This window comes from Anas acuta, chromosome 18 (assembly GCF_963932015.1).
Source record: "Anas acuta chromosome 18, bAnaAcu1.1, whole genome shotgun sequence".
Lineage (NCBI taxonomy): Eukaryota > Metazoa > Chordata > Aves > Anseriformes > Anatidae > Anas > Anas acuta.
The window spans coordinates 6049719-6072799 of record NC_088996.1 but is presented as its reverse complement, the minus strand read 5'-3'; the positions used below and the strand labels follow the sequence as shown (position 1 = coordinate 6072799).

General features: G+C 42.4%; 1 long non-coding RNA gene across 3 annotated transcripts; it reads left to right on the top strand.

The window, feature by feature from the left end:
• Positions 1 to 1346: 1346 nt before the first annotated feature.
• On the top strand, positions 1347 to 8196 carry LOC137841652 (uncharacterized). 3 transcript variants are annotated; one of them, XR_011088685.1, is made up of 4 exons: positions 1372 to 1473; positions 6930 to 6996; positions 7480 to 7550; positions 7668 to 8196. It is a non-coding gene; the product is annotated as an uncharacterized lncRNA (long non-coding RNA). The 3 variants fall into 3 exon arrangements; XR_011088683.1 differs by lacking the exons at positions 6930 to 6996; positions 7480 to 7550; positions 7668 to 8196 and adding an exon at positions 2841 to 3690 and having other exon boundaries at positions 1347 to 1473; XR_011088684.1 differs by having other exon boundaries at positions 1361 to 1473; positions 6930 to 8196.
• Positions 8197 to 23081: the final 14885 nt, after the last annotated feature.

The following is a 23081-nucleotide window of genomic DNA, read 5'->3' as shown; positions in this document are numbered from 1 at the left end:
GCAGTGAAGAGAAAAGGAGCTGCAGGTGGTGGTGACATGTTTGAGATGGCTCCACACTTCCTGTGACATCTGGGATTTGGCTTGTTGGGGGTATTTTCCAGGCTTTTGCCATGCTGGGTGCTTGCTTTTGATGGAGTTTTGCCTTGGAAGCCATTTGCTCCATGCAGAAACAGGCTAAATGTGGTTTTGGCCCAGCAGGATGCGTAGTGCAGAAGATGCACCCCTCAGTGGTCCTGTGCTTGCTCACTTGCACGGGGCTCTGCCACGTGGGACACCTCTGTCACGCTGCCCAGGGAAGCTGTGCCTGGGAATTTCCTCGCCTTGGTCCCCAGGAGCATCCACAGCAGCGGGCTCCTGGTGCTCCTCGGCCACCCCTGGCACAAAGGACACTGAAGCCAGCTGGAGACCAAGGCAGACAGAAGGACAGGAGGGATTTAATTAAGAACTGGCACGCTGTGCAACCGGGAAAGAGCTAATGACCCCTGGGGTGGCATTAGTGCATGCCCCACAGCCCCCTAAAGGGGCTGCAGCTCCTGAGGCACGTTCACCCCCGTGTCTGGCTCCTAATCGAGGCCTCCTGAATCCCTGCCTTCGGCACTTGTCCACAGACAGCTGCAAGGCCTCTGGAGCAGAGCCCTGCTCCTTCCCTGGCCTGGCTGCTGCTGGCGAGGCTGACAGCTGATCGCTGCTGTCAGTTTGTCATTAACCCTGGGCTCACCTCACCGGGCTTCACCCGGAGCTTCCTTGGGCTGGGCCCTGCAGAGAGCTGCTGTGGCCTTTCCTGGGCTTGACTGCCTTGTTATTCTCCCCTGCATTTTTTTTTTTTTTTTAATTGAGAAATAATGTAGCAAAAATCTGTTTTATATACACAAATTTATACATGTATATACAAATTCTGCGAGTTTCTCAAATCCAAGCAGTAACAAGTTAGGTAATGACAGAATTAAAGGCTTAGGGTTTTCATGCAGCCTCTGCTATGTATTTAGATATTTCTTTAACATTTCTTTCATGTAGTTTCAGTAGTTGCTAATTCCTGATGCATTTACTCTCCCTTAAAATATCCCTAAATTCCATACAACCAAGGGTTGGGCTGAAGCACAAGAAGTTGTCCTTCTTTTGCTAAACTATCCCCATTTTAAAGTCTATCTTCCAGCGTCAGAACAGTTAGAGATTTACTTCCCATGTTTATTTTTTTTGCTTACTTTGTTTGTCCTCTCTTCTAGGAATTAGGCTCACTGTTTTTCAGGATCTTTACCTTTAATTTCTGGAGATGGTGATACCTTAAACGGATGATCTCAGCTCATTTGGTTTCATTCAGAAACCAATCAACCTAAATCATCTTCAGTGGTAAGTAATGAAACCAAGTTCAAGCACTTCTCAAAATGTTTTCCAGAGAGCCCTGTCTGAGCTCAGAGTGTGCTGTGTTTATAGGATGATTTAGGTCTGAAGCTCACTTGAGAATTCATCAACAAGGTAAGAGAGTGCTAGTAATGATTCTAATTTTTCAAGTCAGGACGTGAGTTTGCCAGAAAGGCTCTGTGCATCCTTTCAAGTTACTGCAGCTCTCTTCTGTTCTGAGAACTGGGAACATGAAGGACATTTGGGTGTTACTTATTTTTCTGATCATGTTATTTTTCAACAGAGAAATGTAAGTTTCCTGTTTCCAGCAGCAAGATTTATTGCTGTGTATTAGCAAGAAAAAAAAATGCCGTTTTACTAAAAGTTCAATTCTGATAGCTCTGAACAAAGTCAAGCCTGGATGGTAGGTACAGGAGCAGCAACAAACGTGATGTGACCACTTTTTGTTCAAGTAACATAAATGTAAAAATAATGGGGATGTTAGGATAGTTTACCACTGTGGAAAACAAACATAATTCTGCATCCCGAATAGTTTTTTGTCTCAGAGGTATTAGGCTGGCTGGTTGTATTCTGACAGGCTCAGAAAATTGGTGATGATGCACTGAAAGAGGTATATTCTCACATGTAGGTCCCCCCTGGTGGGAATGGCCCTTTCTCCCCTGTTGAGGCATAGGTCCTTCAGCTCATAGCATGTAGCGATCACCACAAATTACTTTAAGGCAGTCTTGGCATGGATATATCATGAGAATTGATGAAGAGCCTTTAACCTTTGAGTCATGAACTCATTTGTGAAAACAGCTGACGTTAACCCTGAGTTAATTAATGCTCCATGGCTCTTGGGTGTGATCTGTTGATGGATGTCAAACCAGTTCCCAGAGAACAACCAAGCCGTGTGTAAACCCACCAAAGCTGAAGCTAATGGAGCTGGTCTGGGAATACCTGTAATTAAATCACAGAGAACCAACTTGAAGCAGATTTCTAAGTTGGTATGGGGAGTATACGTATGCTGTTTCTTTTCGAAAGGTAAATAAATGATTTTAAATGCTATACAGACTTCTCTTGTTAGGCTAAATTCACTTGAAAGTGTTTATTTCCTTCAGAAGAACATCACGTGGAAATGAAATTGTTCAGTAACAAAGTAAGCTATAAAAAGGTTAATGATTTTAAGGTGAAGTTAGATATAAGCACTGATATCTTTACAAGTCGTGCCATTTCATTTTTTGTGATAATGTACTGAAATGAAAGAAACAGATGAGCACGTTTTTGTCTACATAAAATTGCTTTGAAGTCAGGGGCAGACTACATGTCTGTGCTTCTTTGCTTGACATTTTAAAGGCCTGGTACTAGCATTTAGCTATTTAAACTTTTGCCTTCTAGCTTTGTTTTAGGAATAATGAGCATCTTTAGTGATTTGTAAGTGGAATTTAATGGTACTTCTTGCAAATTAAAAAAAAAAAAAATCCTATTTCTGTCCTTTCCAGATGTCTGGGTTAAAAGCACCTCCCGCTACCCTTTTAGTCCCCGTGTCCCAATGGAAATGGTGAAAACTTGGACAGGGAGAAGAGCAGGTTGCTGCAGCAGTCTACAGGCCTGATGTGATGGGAAGAGAAGGGAGAAACCCCCCCATACCTCTAAAATAATTCTCAGTGATCCCTGTCATAGGGATTTTACTGTGTGCAGTTCATATAGAGGGAGCTGAGGCACGAGAATGACACACGTTATTTTTTGTAGTTGCATTAAAAAAAGTATTTGGGCTACAGATCAGCTTCTAAACACATCTTCTGTCACTGCACATGAAGTGAGTCCTGCTCTGAGCACTTCTCGTGCTGTCCATTTGGAAGAATTATTGCAGGATAGGTGGTTTCATCAGCGGGACTCTGACATTTGTTAGAGGCTTCCAACAAAAGGTGGTGAGGTGGAGGCTGGTGATGAATGAGCCAGGACAAGGACCGGGGCTGCTCTGCTGTCGGTGCCTTTTTCCAGAAAGGAGCAGGGAGCGTGGCGAGCAGGAAGGAAGAATTTGCTGAGAATAAATTCAACACAGTGGAACAAAGTGTTCCCCTTAAATGTGTTCTTCAGCCAGAATAGCAGCAGCGTTTCTGCCAAGTATGGGGCCTGCTGCAGGAACAGTTTGGCAAGGGGAAAAATATAGCCAAATTTGTGTGAAGCAGTCTGATAGTGGGTGGCTGGATTATGCAATTTTACTGATATCCAGACTTTATTATCCCTCACAAAGTGTTTCTGAATTAAGCAAAATGGTAGAGCAGCTGACTCTTATTTTTTCTTCTTCGCTGCCCCCTTTCCAAAAGTTGTGCATTTAAACACCTTTGTTCCTATTCTTGAAACCTGAGACGGAAAGCTGGGAGGACAGAGCTTGTAATGAAATCCTCCTCAGGAACCTGAGGGCAGGGCTGCAATATGAGCTGTTGCAGTGTCGGAAATTCTTGGCTTTGTTGAAGCTTGGTCCTGGAAGGGATAGGCCAGAAAATAACCCCCCCTCTTTAAAATTTAAAAAAAAAAAAAAAGAGAGAGAGAGGAAAAATATGATATCCCTTCACTTCAGTGTACTCTTTTGTAAGTGTAGTCATTTCTGGGAGAAGTATCAAGATTTACAGTTATTCTCGACACTGCCATGAGGGATGAATGAGCTCTTATGAATGGAAGAATCATCATCATCATGTGGAAATCAGTGTGGTTTTGCCTTGGGAAGAGTGATTGTAGCTCAACTGCTTGTGTACAAACAGGAGTCCTCTTTTAATTGCCTGACTTGCAAATTAAGGAAATCCAGACAGTTTGTTCTCACTGTGAGTAGCTTTGACTTCATGTGGATATGAGTTTAGTTAAGGTGTATTTAGGAACAAATCTGTCTCATCCCTTGTGAGGCCTTATTCTAGGAACAAGGGAGGACTCAGCTTGGGGTTTCATCTGCCACGAAGATGTCAGAGCTGGAAAAAAAAAACGCTGCTGCTGTAACATGCTCTTAATGATTTAGCCAGTATGTTCTGGAGCCCGTGAGAGGTGACAAACAAAGGCGACCCATGGAGACATTTTGCACTGTGGTGCTTTTCAAAGCACAGCCCAGCGCTGAAGCAGAACCTTCCCCTGAATGTAAGACGTGGAGCCAGTGGTCGGCTCTGCAGGAACCAGGCACAGCAATGATAGCCAGCATAAATGAACCCTCAAAGGAATTAATAAGGGAATGCTGCAGCCCAGGTCTGAATACTTGATTTGTGAAACTGAATAGGAGCAGTATTAAATTAGAAGTACCTTTCATCACAGCCTAAATCTGGTCAGAGCTTTGGTCTCCTGTGGCATCTGAAGGCTGTTATTGGTGTGATTTGTCCCCAGCCTTTTGACCTGGGGTTTAAAAACATCTATCCCAACTAGCACAGTGACTGAGTGGATGCAGGTGGGCAAATGCGTGTGATACCACTACCATAGCAGAACCTGTGACTATGAGTTTCGAGCTGAAACAATCCTGCAGAGAGCAAGAAAAAACACTTCTGGCTCCAGAACTTTGCTGCTCTGAGGCCGGATCCTTTTGGTGGTTGCTGCCAGAGAGGGGGACCTATAAACGGTCTGAGTGTAGCGTCCCTGGGTTTTGATCCTCTGTCTGACTGTGTAAACTTGGACCAGCTGCTTCCACCTTCTGTGCTTCCCGGAGCAGTTCCTAAACAAAAGCACACTTGCTATAAATTTCCAGTGCCACTTTGGCAGTGCGCTTATTGAGTTTTCCATTTTCCTTTTCTGGATTTTGTTTCCTTTCACCTTTTTAAGTTTCTTCCCTTTTCCCCAGTGGAGTGCTTATGTTTCCAGATTAAAAACAGAAGTTTGTTCAGGTTGATTTGTTAAAAATGTAGTTTTATTATGCTTTCAAATGGTATTTTCCATATAAAAATATTTACTTTACTAAAACCACATCTTTCTGATGGAAGAATGTCTGGGTTTAAAAAAAAAAAAGTCTAGTAGCTTGAGTACATAAATGTTTCAGTGGTTCTGTAATTTCATAGAGCAAAACAATTAGGTAGGGATAACAGAATTCTTCATTTTAGTGAAACCCAATTATAAAATTATTTTCTCATTGGCTGAAGTGTGAAAGCTTCATGCACTATAAAGACCTTTTGAATCCTAGAAATGTTAATGTTGAAAGTGTGAAACCTGGCTGTTCTCAAGTTTTTATCAATGCACTAAAGTAATGGGTGAAATTTTAATCTTTGTGGCATGCCGCCCACAGATAGCGAAACTGTAATTTGTAGTTGCTTGTTATTAGTAAGTACAGCTCTGTGGTGGTCAGAACTGGAGGATTTTAGACCTCATGTTTTGGGAGCTGATCTCTTGGTCTGTGGCTGCAATCAGGCCTGGCAAGCCTGCAGTAAAAGCTCTGACACCAGCCTGTTGGCTTGTGATGTCTGTGCTGGAGACCAAATCCAGCCTGGGCTGATAGTGGGTTGTTTTTATTACAGGGCTAACAGCATCCTGACCTCCTCCTCCTGCAAGGGATTTTGAAAATTGCCCCTCAGGTATTAAATCCCACAGCTCTCCTCAGCAAGGCTCCTTGCTCCAGATCTCTGTTAGCAAGTGGTGGCCAGAAAAACAGTTAGAAGCTGAAATATATTATTGTGAGAGAAGGATTAGAAACTAAATGATAACCTTAAGTCTTAAGGAAATTCTTTTGGTGGTCTGGATGTAGCTGGCTTCCTCCAGCCCTCTCTGTGTCATGCTCTTCCTCCCTGAAATGACCGTTCCTCCTTTTGGGACAGAAACTCCTTCTGCACGTTGCAGTGTCTTGGCTCTTTCATCACTACTGTGAATGCAAAGGAGTGGCTTACCTGCTGCTGCTGACTCTTTACCTTCTGGTGATGTGCAGAGAGGTGGTGAGAGCTTGTAGAAGATGGGAAATGGTTCCTGAGCTGATCTGGTGGCAGCACATGACATGATACTTAAGTACGACATCTGTTGCATTTCTAAACAGCAGAACAGATGAACAAGCAACTCAGTGCTGCCAATTCCCCAAACCATTACCCCCAAAATGGATTATTCAGTATACGTAAACAAGCATCACCCATATCGCTCCTTGGACACAATGCCTGGTCTCTGGCAGCTTTGTAAACCCAGCAAAACAAGTACAAGCCTATGTCTAGCAGGCGTTTCAAGGTGGTGTTGTTTTAGCTATGCTAGAACATAAAAGCTGTGTTAAATAACTGGGGGAGAACGTGGTTTAATTAGATGACATGTATATCTCCATTGAAACAGATCTTGTGAGGCTACCTATTGATTTTCAATCTGCAGTAAAGATTAAGGCTGTTATTGATTAAATATCACTCTGTCTTTCTCTGAGGACAAAAAGTTTACCTCTTTAACTGCTTGAACTCTTAGGGAGATTTCCAGAAGGAAGAAGAAAAAAGGTTGAAGAAAAATCTTAATTTTCTTGTTGTTCGAAAGGGGTAGTGCTATCAAACCTATTCCTCTTCCCAGGTCCCCAGTGTATATTTTGCATAAAAAGCTCAGCCTTCCAGATTTTTCCAGATTTGTACAGATGGCAAGGAAGAACACTAACTGATGTTTTTCAGGGTTTTCTGAGTGTCTGGAGTGATATTTCCAAGCAGCTGGAGGCACAGCGTGGTTGTGTGTTGCAAAGTAGTGTGAAAAGTCCTTCATCTCAATGCACTGGCTTTTCATATATGGGCACGAATATTTCCTCTGCTGCACTGACAGTATCCATTTTGCAGAAAACAATAATGCAAGCAAGAAAACAGGAGGTTTTCTGCCAGGGCCATGTCACCAAAGGCCAGACTAGAGCCTGATGCTTGGTTGTAAAGATATCAGCTTGTCTTTAACTTGTTGTTCCTGCTCCTCTGTGCAATTTGGAGACTCTGTCACGAACGAGGACTGCAAAGTGCTGCACGACGTACAAATCCAGAATCAAAGAGCCTCTTCTGTGCGAAGCCTGCATTGCCTCTGCCACCCGTGCCTGACAAACTGAAAGTTAGCAAAGCCTCCTAGCAGCACCGAGAATGAAACTCCTGGCTTAGTGCAATAGAAAGCTTTTCTGGGAGGGGGCTGGTTACAAACACCTAGTTGGTGCCAAAAACTTTAAGCCCAACCATTTTTTAATTGCAGCCCATGAGGAGTCTCTAGAGACTCCAGGCAGACGTGCCTGAGATACCATCCCATGGCCTGGCACTGCACAGGTAATGATGGAGAAAAAGACAGAAAGGGGAGGCAGGAAGTCTTGCCAGCTGATGCCTGGACAACCAGCAGCAGCCACCGGTGAGTGAAAGCTGCCCATAAGCCCCCTCTCCTTGCAGGGGCCACCCAAAGCATCACAGGGAATGCAGCAGATCACATCCGGAAGTGTAAAAGCAACTTGAGCATTTTGGTGATGCGGATCCCTGGTTCCTACTTTCTCTTCAGCGGAAGATCTTGTCCACCCCGACCTTCTCCCTGCTCCCTGTCTGTGCTAATTAGACTGGGCTTTGAGGTATCCAGCCTTTACGTTAGTGATGCTGTTATAGAATTTCTCTTAATTTAGCCAATTGTGTTAGAAATTAACCTTTGGCATTGGAAGACCCTCTTGCAAAGAAATCGTGTTGATCCTTGATTAGTGTAGTGAAAAGCAGCTGGCAGCCACTGCTGCAAGTTAATTCTACTGGGCCAATAAATTTAGGGCAGTTTTTTCTGTTGCAGTTAAAATACAGGACCTGCAATATTGTTGCACTCGTGGCAGCTGCATGTGAACAAACACACTGACCCAGCAATTTTGCAAGCATCCTGAATGATAGATTCAGGTTTCTTTTGTCTATCATATATCTAAGCAATAAAGTGGAACTTGCAGAATCCAGAATGGTGATTTTTACCTTAATTTTCAATGTAATGAAGGTCAGAACTCAGCTCAGAGATATTGCATTTTTCGTGGCTCTGGAAAGCAGAGAATATGGATTAATTATTTAACTGAAATCTAAGTTTGCAATACTTCATGTGTTACATTGGCGGATGAGCTTCAGGTTTGGAACAAGGCCATGCGTTTGCACTAGCAGGAAATTAAAACTATCAACTACAAGTTGGTACTAAGTGCTGGTGAGTCAAAATGTGATGATAATAGGAGCCGTGTTTCAGAAACAAAATGTTCTTCACTGTCAGCAAAAGAAGGTGCTGGTTGCTGAGACATGGGATCCTTTTCAGTTTACAATGCCTTATGAGACTTTTTTAAAAGAAATGTAATGTGCATTTTCATGGATAATGGCCCATACTAATTACTTTGAAGGTCTGCAGAGAGCTCTGTAATATCGCTGCATAGTGGTGCATGTATGCAGGCAGATAAGCTAGTAGTCTACCTGGTCACTGTTGCAGGAAGCACGGCCGAAAGCATGACAGACACCAGTAGAGTCAGATCATGCTCCACTTCATTGCCTGAATAGCCTAACTTTTATAGTGAACTTAACAGGGGCAGATAGTGTTTCACACAAGATCATTGGTCAAAAGCACTCAGACAAACAATTACAAGAAAATAACCCCACCTGCAAGAAAACAACCCCCTTGTGATTAACAGTCACGTAGACCTTGTCCTTGAAGCCGGATGCTGGTAACAATATTTTTCTAAATTCCAGAATTGGGCGACGTGGGAACACTGTTATGGGAACTTCTCAGTTGCCCTGGTAGCTTGGTTTGCTCAGCTGCAGCAAGACATGGGATTTTTGCTGTTTCAAAAAAATCCCTCAACAAGTCACCAACACTGAAGCTTCTAAAAACATCATGATCTTTAATTTGCTTTTTTTCTTTCTTTCTTTGTTATTTTTTTTTTTTTTTTAATTCCCAATCTCTGATGTTTCTTTGCAACTACCTGTGCATTCTCTGCATGGAATTCACACAGATATTTTGGCAGTGGATGCTAGCTGTTAGATTTCAGATGGTTTTTAGACATCGATGTCAAGAAATGTTACAGGATCATCAGTTGGTTGTTTTTTTTTTTTTTGTTTGCGGGGGAGGTGGAGGTATTGTGATCGAATAAGAGTATTTGTCTTTAATCTTTCCACACTAGCTGCTATCATAGTAGTTTGGAGAAATACCAAGAAAAAAGAAAAAGCCTTATTTCTCATTGTCCTTTCATGTTGGAGCAATGAGAGAAACTGCTGGAGAAAGGTCACTGAGCTGTCAGCAGTGCTTCTATAGCAACCTACAAGGAGAGGACTTTCTGGCTTTATTTATTGAGGGCAAGAAGGGTTCAAGATGGTTTTGCTGATGGTAGGGCTGCTCTGGTAGGAAACCTTGAAGGAGGGTGGGAAAAAAAAAACTTTGGGCAGCAGGGCACCCTGTGCACAGCTGAAGGTTAGCAAACCCTCCCTGGGCTGGTGACCAGAGTGGCAAAAATTATGTTGTGAGCCTGACAAGTGGTATTTGGCACCGTAGTGGAAGTCATTGCTTCCTGCCATATGCTGTCTCTGCAGGAAGAGAGATTGCTGTGTATTTAAAGCAGCAGTTGGGAAGCTTTCCTAATGCAGATGAGGCCAAGCACTAAATTTCAGGCTTTTGTCTGGACTGGGCATGTCCTGGGGTCTTCTGATGGCATCAGGTGGGCTTGGAGCAAGGTGGGACCCTGTGGAAGTGGTGGTGGATTGTGCTGTAACCAGGATGTGCTGTAGAGCATGAAATTCAGTGTAGGAATAATCAAAATGACAAATGTAATTTCCACTATTAATTTATTTAAAGTGCTGTTTATTGTAGTTGGAGTAAAACCAAGCATAATACACCAGTAATCTCTTAAATCCAGTTTTCCCCGATGAACCATTTGTATTGGGCATGTTCTTTAACAGCTGGAGAAATCTGAACAACCTGTTGTATTCCCATTCCAGGCAGAGAGCTTCATAGGAAATGTGTTAAATTCTCCCTTTACTGATCAGATAAAAAGGGTGAATGAAGAGAGAAATTACACTGCAACATCATTGTTTTTAATCTGATGTTAATAACTAGGCGAATAGATTTTTTTCTTTCTTCCCCTGTGATAAATCTTTCTCAGTTTACCTTTATACCACTCTTCACACTTGCCTGGATTATTCTTTTCACAGCAGAGCAGCTTTTAATATAGTGACAGGATCTGTGACAGAAGAAAGTGTGATATATGTCATTGCTCATCTGTGTGCATGAGTCCTCAAATGTAAAAGGAAAAAAAGCCCCCTAGAGATTTTTTGCATTCTTCTTTCTAAGTGGTAATTATGAAAGATCTTGAGAATCTGTTTGAAAATTCTCTGAATAAACTGTTTCAGGAAATACTTGCTCAGGGGAAAAAAAGAAGTATTTTACAGGAACACAGATTTCCATCTGAACTTTCAGTGAGAATTTTTTCAGGGTAACTCATTTTGATTACATTTTGATCTAATGTGCTAGCAGGAAATCATGATATTTAGACCAAAATTACCAAGTAAGGCACTTTTGAGGAGGAAAGTTAGAATATTGGGGGGAAAATAGTTTTTATTTTTTTCTTCCTCCAGTTTAGGAGAACCAATAGAAGTTGACTAAGCCTAAAAGCCTGTGTTTTGGCTAGTCCAGCTTAAAAGGATCATCAGAAATTGTGCAGCATTGACGTGTAAGAATTCAGTAGGCATTTCAGGTTAGTCATCAGAAACTTCAGACTCATAATGAGGATTGTCAGCAATAATTGATAGTGAAAGCAGTCAGCTTTCCTTAACTCCTTCATTAGGTTGCCACTCAACTACCAGTGGGTGTCTGTGCTGCATTTTGAGATGCTCTGATAGAGTACCGTTAAGAAGTGGTTATCTGCCCAGCCAGAGGAAGGATATGTAAATGGAAAAGCCATTTATATTAAAAAAAATAAAATAAAATACATATTTCATGGAGACTCTCTGCTTTTCTGAATATTTTGGACTTGTGCAAAGAGCCAGAGGAATTTGCACTGGGCCAGGTTTGCTTTTCTGCTGCAGCGTGTTGGGCTGCCCCTGCCATCATCCCCTCCCTACTGCGAGTGTGGGATTTGTGCCTCGGGTTCTTTTTCTCTCTTTCTGCTTTTCTCTTCCACTAGTTCTGGATTCCTGTTTGGGGAACAAAATGCCTTTAAAAATAACTCCATTCTTGGGGGATCTTGCTGGGAAGATAGCGGGGGGTGCCCTTCGTGCCTGCACTAAAGTTCACTCTGTAGCTGGAGGAGAAGTACCTGCTTCCCTTTAGCTGTTGAAAAAGCCCAGAGCCCCAGTGTGCTGCTGCTTTTCCCCTGGGAAACTTCACTACAGGCTCTGGGTGAAGATTAACTCAGCCATGTTTAGGGTAGGCCAAAAGCATGCAGGAGTACTGGGGTACAGGAATAACACCTGCTGAAGCATGTGGAGTGCCCCACAACCATTTTGCACGTTCCTCATCTACTAAAACATCAGTTTTTGCAGAAATTGCTGATTTCCCCTTAGTTCCCCCTGTTGCCTATCATGGATGCTCTCTGTGTTCCTCTATCCATGATAAATGAGGCAAAAAACTCCCACATTTCCCTGTCACCTGAGTTGCTTTTTAGTATAATTTTTGTTCTCATGAGGCTTTAGTACCAAAATATTTTATTAGAGGGCCTGAAGAACTGTCAGTCTTTTTTTTTTTTTTTTTTAAGCTTGAAGATGAGGTAACACAGGCTCTGTTTCACTTTTTTTTTTTTTTTTTTATTCAATGACAAGTGGTGCAAAATAGTAATTTGTGTATAATATTTTAGAAAAGTGCTGGGGGTCCAGTTTACTTTATATAAAAAAAAAAAGATTCAGTTTGCTTAAATAAATAGATGAATTCCCCTGGGTAGAAGATGCTTGCAGACTGCAGCAGCAGGCATGGGACAGGTCTCTGCTCATCACAGAGACTTCCCTGCCCTTGGCAGCCACCCCATAGCTACCTCGCTGCATCCCATGTTGCTGGCCAAATTCTTACTGGTTGCAACAGATGTGCTGGTGGGGTTGTTATTACAGTGCTGCAGGGCAGAAAAAACAATTTCTGATATGTTCTGGAGAGTTTTGAGCATGGTCCCAGGGCACCCAGCATTGCATCTTGGATGAGCATCTGTGAAGTGTTCATGTACCAGCCTCTGCATCCCAGCTCTCCGCTTCATCAGATGATGTATGGTTACATGGGTAATGTAGATATGGAAAACGTAACTTTCAGCTAGCAAACTTATCAAATTCATGCTTTGCCCCAATTATGACTATTGCTTTTATTAATTTGTGTTTTACATTTATCATTAACAACAAGCTGTTAACAAGTATATAATGTTATTTGGAAACTAGCTCACAGAAGCATAACGCAAAGCTTATAGAGGATTTGAGAAACCCTGGGTGGGGATAGGAAATCCTCATGGAGGGGGTGGGCTTGAAAAAGCTCTCTGATCGACGTCTTCAAATGCAGCACTTGTCGCATCCTGCCAGCCAGCGCTGCTGCAGTGCACGTGATGGCTCGAGGGCCCAGAGTTCTCAGTAAAACATGATTATTTTTTTTTTCACCTCTCTTTCTGAAGCTATCCAGATTCACAGCCCCAAAAGAAAAGAGACAGAGCATGGAATATTGAAGAGTTCTGATAATAATTCTGCATCTCCTCTTTGAAATGAAGCAGTTTCACACCTGCCAAAAAAAAAAACCACCGCATTTTAGCCATGTTTTGCAAGAAAATGCGGGCAAAGTGTAATTTTAAGAGTACATCAGCCTTTCTGGCAGTTCACCATGTAAATTTTGAGTGCCTTGGCCAATTTCAGCTAGAACAAACAAAAGTTTCAGAAATGCAAGGCTTGTAGTTAAATAAAAAGGGCACTTGAGGAAAACACCATCAGAGGACCCACTGAGGGAAGGGAGTGCAACCCCAGGATTTATTAAGCTTAGAGGTAGCTACAAAGGAGAAGTTATGGATCGCTCAGCAGTGGCAAAGCCATCAGCAGGAATCTGTCACAGCTCAGAGCACAAAACCTGACCTGGCACCAGGTGGGGGCTTGCTCCTCTTTGCATTCTCTGGTGTGTTGTAAGGAGCAGCTGCAGCATAACTGTGTACAAACCCTGTCAGGTTGGACTCACAGGTTCATTGCAAACAGGATTTATAACTTTTGGCAATCTTGGAAATAGTTGTTTACTCTAACAGGATAGCTCATTTAGACTCCAAAACCAAGACACTTTTTTTTTCTCCTTAATCTTTTCTCCTTTAGGATTGTGTTGCTTCCTCAGTGCTTCCCTTGTGCTGCTCTCAGTGCTTTTCGAGCTCACTAATTGCATTTCTTCCCATGCTATTGCTCAAATCTTCTCTGTCAACCTGAATCTAAGCTCTAGCAGCTTGAAATCAGAGACGGGCAAGCATGTCTGTGTGATTAAAGGCTTGCTCCAGCACCGGATGATGTTTGAACAGGTTTGCCCACGTGAATTCATACTACTTGTAGGATGTAATTGTGGACAACTTGACAGCATTTTCTGTCTGTGAAGATTTGAGCTGACTTGAGCTGTGTTTTCTCTAGATGTAGTCCTCAGTTGTTTCCCTGGCTCTTGCGTGATAGGAAAGAAAAATCATTGACGTAAGACAAACCCTGAGGAAAGAAAATCGAGAGACCTCAGGTTAATGAAGTTCATGTTCTTCCTGGACTGACTGCTGCAGGATCTTGAGGAAATCACTTCTAGATGATGATGATCTCCTTGTATGCGTCTTCAGGAGTAACAGACAAAAGAAAAAAAATCACTTGGTACATTGATCCTCAGAAAACTGGGGATGTGGTTTTGAGTAGTGTTGGCTTCTCACTGGCTTTTGGCTACAACATCCCAGCACAGCCCATTCCCCAGTTTAATTACTTGTTGCTGCTATGAAGTGCTTCCGTGTTTTTGTTTAAAACCTCTTGCCCTGTAGTTTCAAGCGATGTTCTCTGGTTCTTGAGTTGCAGGAGGTGGTGAACAGCTAGGCATGTTTGATTTGTGGAAAACCACTTATCCCTTTGACTTGAAGTTGTCCTATCTACATCTTCTACCTGCCAGCTTTCAATTGTGAAAGCTCACAGTCCTTAATGGAAGAACAGGTGCTTGTTGGTGGTTTATTTATTTATTTATTTTTAGATTATTATTTTTTAAGTACTGTTATTATTTATTACTATTATTTTGCTCAGAAAAGGGTGCAAGATTCAGCCAATACTGGATATCCAACCACCACCCTGTTCTCCTATAGCACTTCTTCCCAGTGCTATAGAATGGGATTTCCACACCCCATTTCCTTTCCATGTTGTTTTTAGGGAATATTCTGCCTTACTACAGGCATGTAGGTTTATGAGATGTGCTGAGGGGTTATCTCTTCTCAGATGCTGCATTTGCATTCTGCAGGAACCATGCTGTTATTCTCTTCCTGCATTTGTAAACCATCTACAAGTTAAAAGAAATGCAGATTTTATTCTAAATAGGGTGGAGGTGATTAGCAATGTTCATACTGGTTCACAAACAAGGAGCCCAATTTGCTTAGCTTTTGCAAACCAATGAAATTTCTGTGATCCTTAGTGAAAAGATTGGGACGTCAAAATGTTGTCTTGACCTTGTTAAGTCATTGATTTTTTTTTTCTAATTGAAGCCTTAATCAAAGAAAAATGAGGATGCTTCAACTCGCTTCTCACCCTCACAACAAATAAGAATGCTAACTGCCAGAAAAATGTTCTAATGACTATGTCATGTTGGTCCTCTGAAAAAAGACAAATGCTTTAAATGGAATTATGATAATGATGTGATCATTGTCTGGGTTGGCTTAATGAGTTTAGCAGCTGTTACAATATTAAATACTTTGCACTTAAGAAAAATAATTCCTCTTCCATTCTAAAAAAAAAAAAAAAAAAAGATCAGAAAAAACTGTTAGAGCTTTTGCTGTTGTGCTAGATACAGCCCATTTATCTCTAACCACTGCCAAAATAACTGCTGGTTTGGACACTGTGGTCTTCACTGGGTGTGACAGCTTAGATGCTTCAACCCAAACAGAAGAATGGGGTCTTAGATGCTGCATCCTGAACTAACCAATGACTTATAGGAAAGCCTGACATATCCTAAAAGGGTGGAAAGATGATTGGGACGTGTGTTATATGTGAGCATATGCATAAAAATCTGAACTGAGAGCGTCAGGAAAAAGAAAGTTCTCTGTCAGCCATAATTAATCTGGGTGTTGGTGGGATTGCAAAGAGGAAAAACAAGGTGAAATGTGTAGGGAACAGGAGAGGAATGCCTGTAGGAGACTCATCCCTTATCTGGGTCTGTTAAGCCCCCTTATCATTCTGACAGATGGCAGAGGGTACCCCAAGGCCACTTCCACCACTGGCACTACTTTGCCTCCCCTTGGCAGTGCTGCCCTGGGGATCAACAACTCCTGGAATAACTTCCTACATCTCAGCAGGTAACCTGCAGAGCTCAGGGAGGGGCAAACAGCAGGTGCTGATGGAGACAGCTTGCGTGGCTTTGCTGGAGAGCTCTTCTCGACCTGTCCCAGTCCAACTGAACACCACAGGGTCTGCTGAAAATGCCAGGCAAGAGTCAGAAAATGTGCATGCAAGAAAGTCCAATTTCAGTGGAGTTTCTTGCTTGAGAACAAAGTAGTTTATAACTCAAACTGTGGAAAAACTTTCTTTATGCCATGGATAATTTTAAACTGTAATGAAGAGAGTTTACATACATCATTGTTAACTTCAAGGCTCAAATGTGTGATATCCTGCAGAATGAGATTTCCTGTTGTTGTGCTCTGCTTTGAACGAGGGTATTTGGTTAGTGTGCCTGATTGCTTGGGACAGCTCTTCAGCACTGATTTCACTTTTAAGCACACAATGTAAATGCTTCCATCCTGTGTTGTCACTGTGAAGGGGCCGTGTCAGGCCAGGGAATGGTGTCTGAGGGAAGTAAAGCTTTTGTACTGGAAATCTGAAATGATTTTCCAGGCTGTTGAAATTTAATTAGTTTTACTGCTTAATAATGATTCTTTGTATCTTTTGTTAATCCTTAACAAAAATGAATTCAAACATCCGTGACTTCTGACGGAGATGTAAATAAGAGCTGCATACATTTTCTGGGTACTGTGTAAAAAGCAATCTCTTTGCCCTCGCCATTGGAAACTCATTCACCATCTCTAAAAGTTTGGAATTAAATAAAAATGTTGAGTCATGCCCAGAACATTAGAAAATATTGGGAGTATTAAAATACAGTCATAGGCTTCATGGTGTCATTTGCATGGGAAAGTTAATGAAGTGTTAAGGAATACTCAAGAGATTGAAGATACACAATAGGTCACAGTTCAGAGTCTTATGAGTAGGGTGACAGTGGTCTGAGTCACGGCATGACTCTGTCTAGACACGCACACCTTCCTTCATGCCAGGAAAAAAAGTAAGGTTTCATTGGTACCTGGGTAGAGATCCAGGCATAAATACTGTAACTACATGCAGGGTTTTTGGTACAAAGGATTTACTGATGTGTTCAGGTATTTATTCTTTTCCTAATGCCTATTCTTGAAAACATGGTAGGAGACATCAAAAAATACCTACTTATTTGTTAGACGGAGCAAATGTTCTGCTTTTTTCATTTAGTCAATTAAGATGCTGTTAGTAAGTACAAAATGTTTGTTCTAGACAAACTGATATATGAAGTTGAGCTGGGTCTGCATTTTCCAGGAACAAACAGTCCCGTGGAATGCGTACTCACTGCTTGGAGCCGGGAGAAATGTCAAATGCAAGTAGGTTTTGAAAAATCTCTCCAGTTGCTCAGTGTGAATATCAATGATGGTGGTTTGGTTTTGCATGATAAACTCATTCAGCTATTAAATTACTGGAAAGAAATCCACCACTTCAATAAAGAAGCCTGAATGAATTATGTGCATTTATAAATACAAAGGATGTCATTATGATTAGTTTCTGACCCTAAAAAAAAAAAAGCCACTTCACAATTTTCCTGTGGTTTTCATTTATTTAAAAAAAAAAAAAAAAGGCTTTTTTTTTTTCCTTTTCTCTTAACATAAATTACACTGCTATCAAAATCCTGATTGTGGACCTCTGAACCTCTGTTTGCTTTGGTATAAAATTCTACATTAACTTTTGGGGGATTGTCTAGCCTATAAAGGTACTTATTGATATGTATGGCTGAACATAGCAGGTCTATACAAGGTGAGTGTGCTTATACTTATGTGTGACAATATCACATGTAGTAACTTTGTTTTCACCTGTATACAGAAATGTAGTAGCTACACCTTGTGTAGCTTCTGGAGTTATTTAAAGGTTTAATGGAAATAGACATATGAAACCATATTGTTAGGAGGACATGAGGAAAAAAAATCAGATGGCTTCTGCAGTTCTGATATGATAAATCTCTGGGCCTACAAGATAAATCTTGTTTTCTTGATGGGTTTGTTCCCAGTGGCTAACAACGGAGTGTTCCTTCCCCTGATGGGCAAAAGGCAGTGCACCCTGACTTTTCCTGGCCCCCTCTTGCCTACCCAGGCCAACCACAGATTTCCTTCTTGAGAAGCGTGACTTGGATTAAAATTCTCTCACTTCTGACTGCAGAAGCATATCCTCAAGCTCAAACCCTCTGATTTTTAGGGTTCTCTAGCCAGGACAAGGTTTGAAAATTCCTCATACCCTCCCTCCCAGCTTTTTGAAATTATTTTTAAATACTGCTTTTGGAAACTCTCCAGAGGGATGCAGAAAAGAATACTTAATCAGGGTGTATAAAACATCCAGTATTTGTTTCTCAAATGGTCCCACAATTCATCAAGATACCTACTTAAATGCCCCTTTCCTCCTCCCAAGAACCCTCATGTCTATTTTTTTTGAAAACAGAAACTGATAAAGAGGAAACTCTTCAAAGCTGTGAGAGTAACCAGTAAGAGACCAGAGTCTAAAGCTGTTTTGGGTCTCTGGGAAAGGTGATGGCTCTGTGTAGTGTTTGTGCAGTGTCCAGCTTTGGCACAGCCCCTGGCTGGTACCCAAGCCACAGTTCCTTGAGCGCTTCTGCAACACCCATCCAGTGCTTGTACCTGGCTTTCCTTCCCAGGGCAGCCCTTCTGTGCTCTTGGGTGTAGATGTAGCTTAAAAGCCATTTTCTGGAGGAAAATTGCTTCTAAAAATGTGCTTTCAGGCTAGTAGACACAGAGCTAATTCCTGATAGCTTCAACCTGGAGTGGCTTCTGACGAGCTCCCTGGCTTGCGTGGCACAGGAAGCCAAAGCAGATGAGCACAAGAGCCTCTTGTCTTTTATAATTAACAAAGACAGAAGCAGTTTTGCCCTTGATATTTGACATTTATAGAGCATGACACTATGTCATCTGCTGCTGATCTTGTCTGGAGGGAATTCAAGGGTGAGGTGTCCTGGCTGACTGAGACTGATTTGGTTTGGTTTTGGATAAACATCAACTAATTTTCCATCACGATGTTGAGCCCTTGGAGATCCTTCCTTGCATGACTGATGTAGGTTTGTAAATACAGAGCTGGGCTGGGCTTGGGGATGAGTCAGGCCCTCGGACAAGCAACACAGGAGAGATGGTGAGGCCTTGCGCATCCCTCACCTGCTGATGGTCTGGGCAAAGGCTGCAGGTCTGTGATGTTTTAGTAACACATCTCCAGCTCTGCTTCTTTTTTTTTTTTTTTTTGGGGGTGCTCTGGGTGCAAGCCCAGGAGATGCTGTGGGTTTCATCAGCATGAGGTGCTGCACCAGCTCTGCCTGGTGCTTTCTGCTTGTCTGAGTAAATGAGATGACAAAACCTCGCAGGGTGGAAAACCTCGCGGGGTGGTGAGCTGGGCAGGGGACACCACGTGGCTGTGATGTTGGCCCTGCAGCAGGTGCTGGCTTGCTGTTGTTTTCAGCTCTTTGTTTTATTTAACAAAATAGACCTGATTTATATTGAGAAGGTGTTGAACAGGAATGTGACATTTTTATTTCTTTTTTAATTTTGACAAAGTACTCAAGTTGCATGCCAAGTTGGTATGAAACTTTGATTTTAAATAAAATGCAATGGTACTACGTGAAAATCCCAGGAAACCTTGAAGGTAGCGAAGGGGTGTGTGTAAATATGCAGTGCCCTGTAGCTGGGAAGTTTATGAGGCATTAAAGCAGTGCCTGGAGCCCTCCAGTGCCATATAAACTGTTCTGTTACATAAGCATGTTGGCTGATGGCTGGGCTCATGGATTTAAATTCCCTCCAGGCTGCTAAAGGGACCATGCTGCAGCCTAGAAATGCCTGCTATTTATTATTTTATGGGTCTGGGGGCAGTGAGACGGCTTAGCTATGCTTAACCCTCCCAGCGCTTCACAGCCACTCCAATGCAGAAATCACCACTAAGCCTTTACTCGAATCATATTTCTAGCCTCAAATTGCTTCAATCCCACTAAGGATTTTTCTAATCGTAAAATCTGCCCCAAAGTTTGTACAATAAGGTAAGGGCATCCAGGAGCAATCAGTTTGGGTTTGGACCTGACAAACCCCCTAGGATGCTGCCAGTGCCTCTGGAGGAAGCTGAACTGGGGCTGGGTGGCACGGCTGCACCAGTGGGGCTGGCCTGGACCACGGATTCTGTGGGGTGGCAGCATCCCCGCAGCCTGGCTGCCCACCTGAAAGTAGTGCCTGAGCAGTTCCCACAGCTGGAGCCATTTGAGTGGCTTTTTGCCTTTAGTGGGCTTCAAGCGGTTTAATCCAAGTGATCCTAAGGAAAAGCGATACTTGATGAAGCTTCCTCTGCACTCCTAGTACAGGCATGAAAGCAGTGTTGGACGGCTCAGAAATGTCTCAAAGTAATTTTTGTATCAAGCCAGTTCATGTATTCTGGCAATCCCAGTGGTGATGATGATGTTGGAGCAGCCGAAGCTCAGTGATGCCCAGGAGATGGGTCGCTTATTTGCCAGACCTTCAATATTTCTGCCTCTGCAGTGACACCGGCTGGCAGGTGGCACCGCCATGCCAGAAGGTGCTTTGGGGGATGATTATTTTTGGGTTGGCATAAGCTCGTGACCCTCTGTGCTTAGACTGCAAAATTAAGAGCTTTTAGCACGTGGAGAGTTTTGGGTATATTTGTATTTAACATCCACACTGCTGTGCTTGTGCACTGAAGAAGAGGTGATGGCCTTTGGAGAAGTCAGTGGTGTTTTCTCATACTTAGGGGCGATCTCAGGTCATCAGACAGCCATGTCCTGCTGAGATGAGGTGGAACCCACTGTGTGGTCCATCTCCAGCCATCTGTCCCACCTGCACCTTCCTTACTGGTGTGTCACCATGAAGTCAGCACGTGGTTTCCCCACCTGAATTCAGCTGCTGGTGCTTTCTGATGGAATGCTGGAATTTGGATTCAAAACATAATCCACAAACCCTTCCAGCTTCTTTTCAGACAACTGAAAGTGAACTGTTCTTGGCCAAACCTGAGCTTTTGTAGGGTTTGGCTGAAGAGTGTCTATTTCCAATGGTTTATTTCCAAAAATAACTCAGTTTTTGGCTGATAGGAAGCAGAAAGATAAGATTTTTTCCTCCATAGCAATGCCTCTTCTTACAGCTGAAATTAATCATGTGATAAAGATATCTGCTGCATCTAATCTCAACATTTTGGAGTTGCAGTGTGGATAAATACTTCGACACTTGCCCAGTTTGCTGTCTCAATATAGATGGCTCTGAGAGTTATATCATTGTCTTGGTATTACTATTGGGCAGAGACATACACAGAGGTCTGGCACAAAACTCACTCGGAAATGTTTAAACACTTTCAGTATAAGTGTGACTGAGCAGATAACTTGCATTGAAAATAGGAAGGGAACATTTCTTCTACTGGTTCGCATTCTAATACATCTGATGTATTGCAGTTACTTAAAGCTAGCAGAACTGAATGCCATGCTCAGTAACAGCAGTGCACATTTTTATTACTCTTCATCCCCAGTGTTTTGATGTTCCTGGTCACCTGTCAGTTATTTCCCTTCCCCAGATGGCACAGGGTTGGGTGCAGAACGCTGAAGTGGGCGCCAGGAGGTTTGTGCAATTCCTGTCTCTCTTACTGCTTTGCTGGATTTTGGATAAATTCTTTGCTGTGCCTCAGCCTTTCTGTTCTAAACAGATCATAATGTTTACCACCACTGTGCAGTGCTTTGATTTCTACAGGTAAGATGCTAGGAATAAATTAGTCTTATTTTGCTGTAACATAGTATGCCTTTCTTACATCTCTTCACCCTGTAGCACCTCTTTTGATGATCCCCTTGTTTACTGCTTGTCTTTTAATTAAATAATTTATTTATTTATTCCCCTTTCAGTTGCAATGCAAGATCCCAAGGTACGATTTTCACAATTTGGCTCTGTGAAAGATGGGGTGGAAAGGGAGAGGGTTTCCACCCACGTCCTGTTTGCGCAGCTCCATGAGGTGTCTGGGCTCAGCCCGGTCGCTGGTCCAGGTCTGGATAAAAGCTCTGTAGTGCATCAGGATGGCTCGGGGGAAAGACTGGGAGATTTGGGGGGAGCTTTTCTGCTTCTCTTGTTTAGAAAGCAGTTCTTTTTGGGCTGTTTTCACCTGGTCAAGGATCAGAACCCTGGTCTACCAACCAGCTAGCTGCTGTTACTGCAAGCTGGATGGAAGCATTTCCCTGGTGTTTGTTTATTTATTTATTTTTCCCCATAAAGAAACCTCATAGGACACCTGTATCAGAGCCTTCCCAGCTCAAACCAGCCATTCATGCTGGGTTAAGCAAGGCTTGGACCTGAGCAGCATGTTTAACCTCCTCCCAACCTTTCTTTGCTTTCCAGCAGCCTCGCAGGTGTTAGCAAGTAAATACTGTATGCAGTAATTTTCCCAGTAATATCCCCATGTAGTTGCCATTAATATTAATAGCAGCTATTATTTGCTAAATGGACTTCTTGGTTAACTGTGTATTTATTGTAGGTTGTTTGAATAAAGTCAGAGTGTGATCATTGCTATGTAGCAGGCTTGAACGTGGAGGAAAGAGAAGAAATAATTAGTTGGCAGGTAGCCTGTAATTACCTGGATAGCATGGTCCTGCTATGCAATTAGGTGCTCAGCACTTGCTATGTAAATAAAGTGACCAGCCTGGCTAATATGTCCGAGACAGTAGGTTAACATGCAGCACACTTCCACCTGCAAATCTTTGTAAAAAAGCTGATTTCCTTCCTAAGCTTAATTCCCCACTGGTATAAGTCCTGCACGAGTCTTCCTATGGAAGCTGAGTACAACGGGCAAAAGTCAGACTTCAGGTCACTTTGCTGGCTTTCCTAGTTGATTAATCTGGCCGGGATTTATGTTAATGCGGTGGAGCTTTGCAAAATTGAGTTCCTGTATTTTGGCAGCTGGAGTCATTCTGAGTTATAATTTAAATGTCTGTTTAATAATCAGAAATGTTTTTTTGGTCAGTGAATCTGATTAATATTTCATAAGAGGTAGAATCCCGTTTCTCTCATGCTTCCTTACACTGGCACACTTTAATTTATTCTTCAGTCATTAGAATGGTAAATGGGAAGGAAGGAGGGGGATTAAGGGTGTGATTTTCTAGGTTGTTATTCATCTTAAAGAGATGGAGCTAATTATAAAGCACCTTTAGCGCTAAGAAAGGCCTGGTGGTTGTGAGGGGATGTGATTTGCTCTTCTGTGCTGAACTGTGTTGTTTATAATGAGTGTGCATAAACAAGATGTGGCTTCTTCAGCCACAGCCATTGATGGCTCTAAAATTCTATTCTTAAGTGCATTTGAGCATTTTGTAGCTCTTATCCAGGGCTAGATGTTACATGGGGC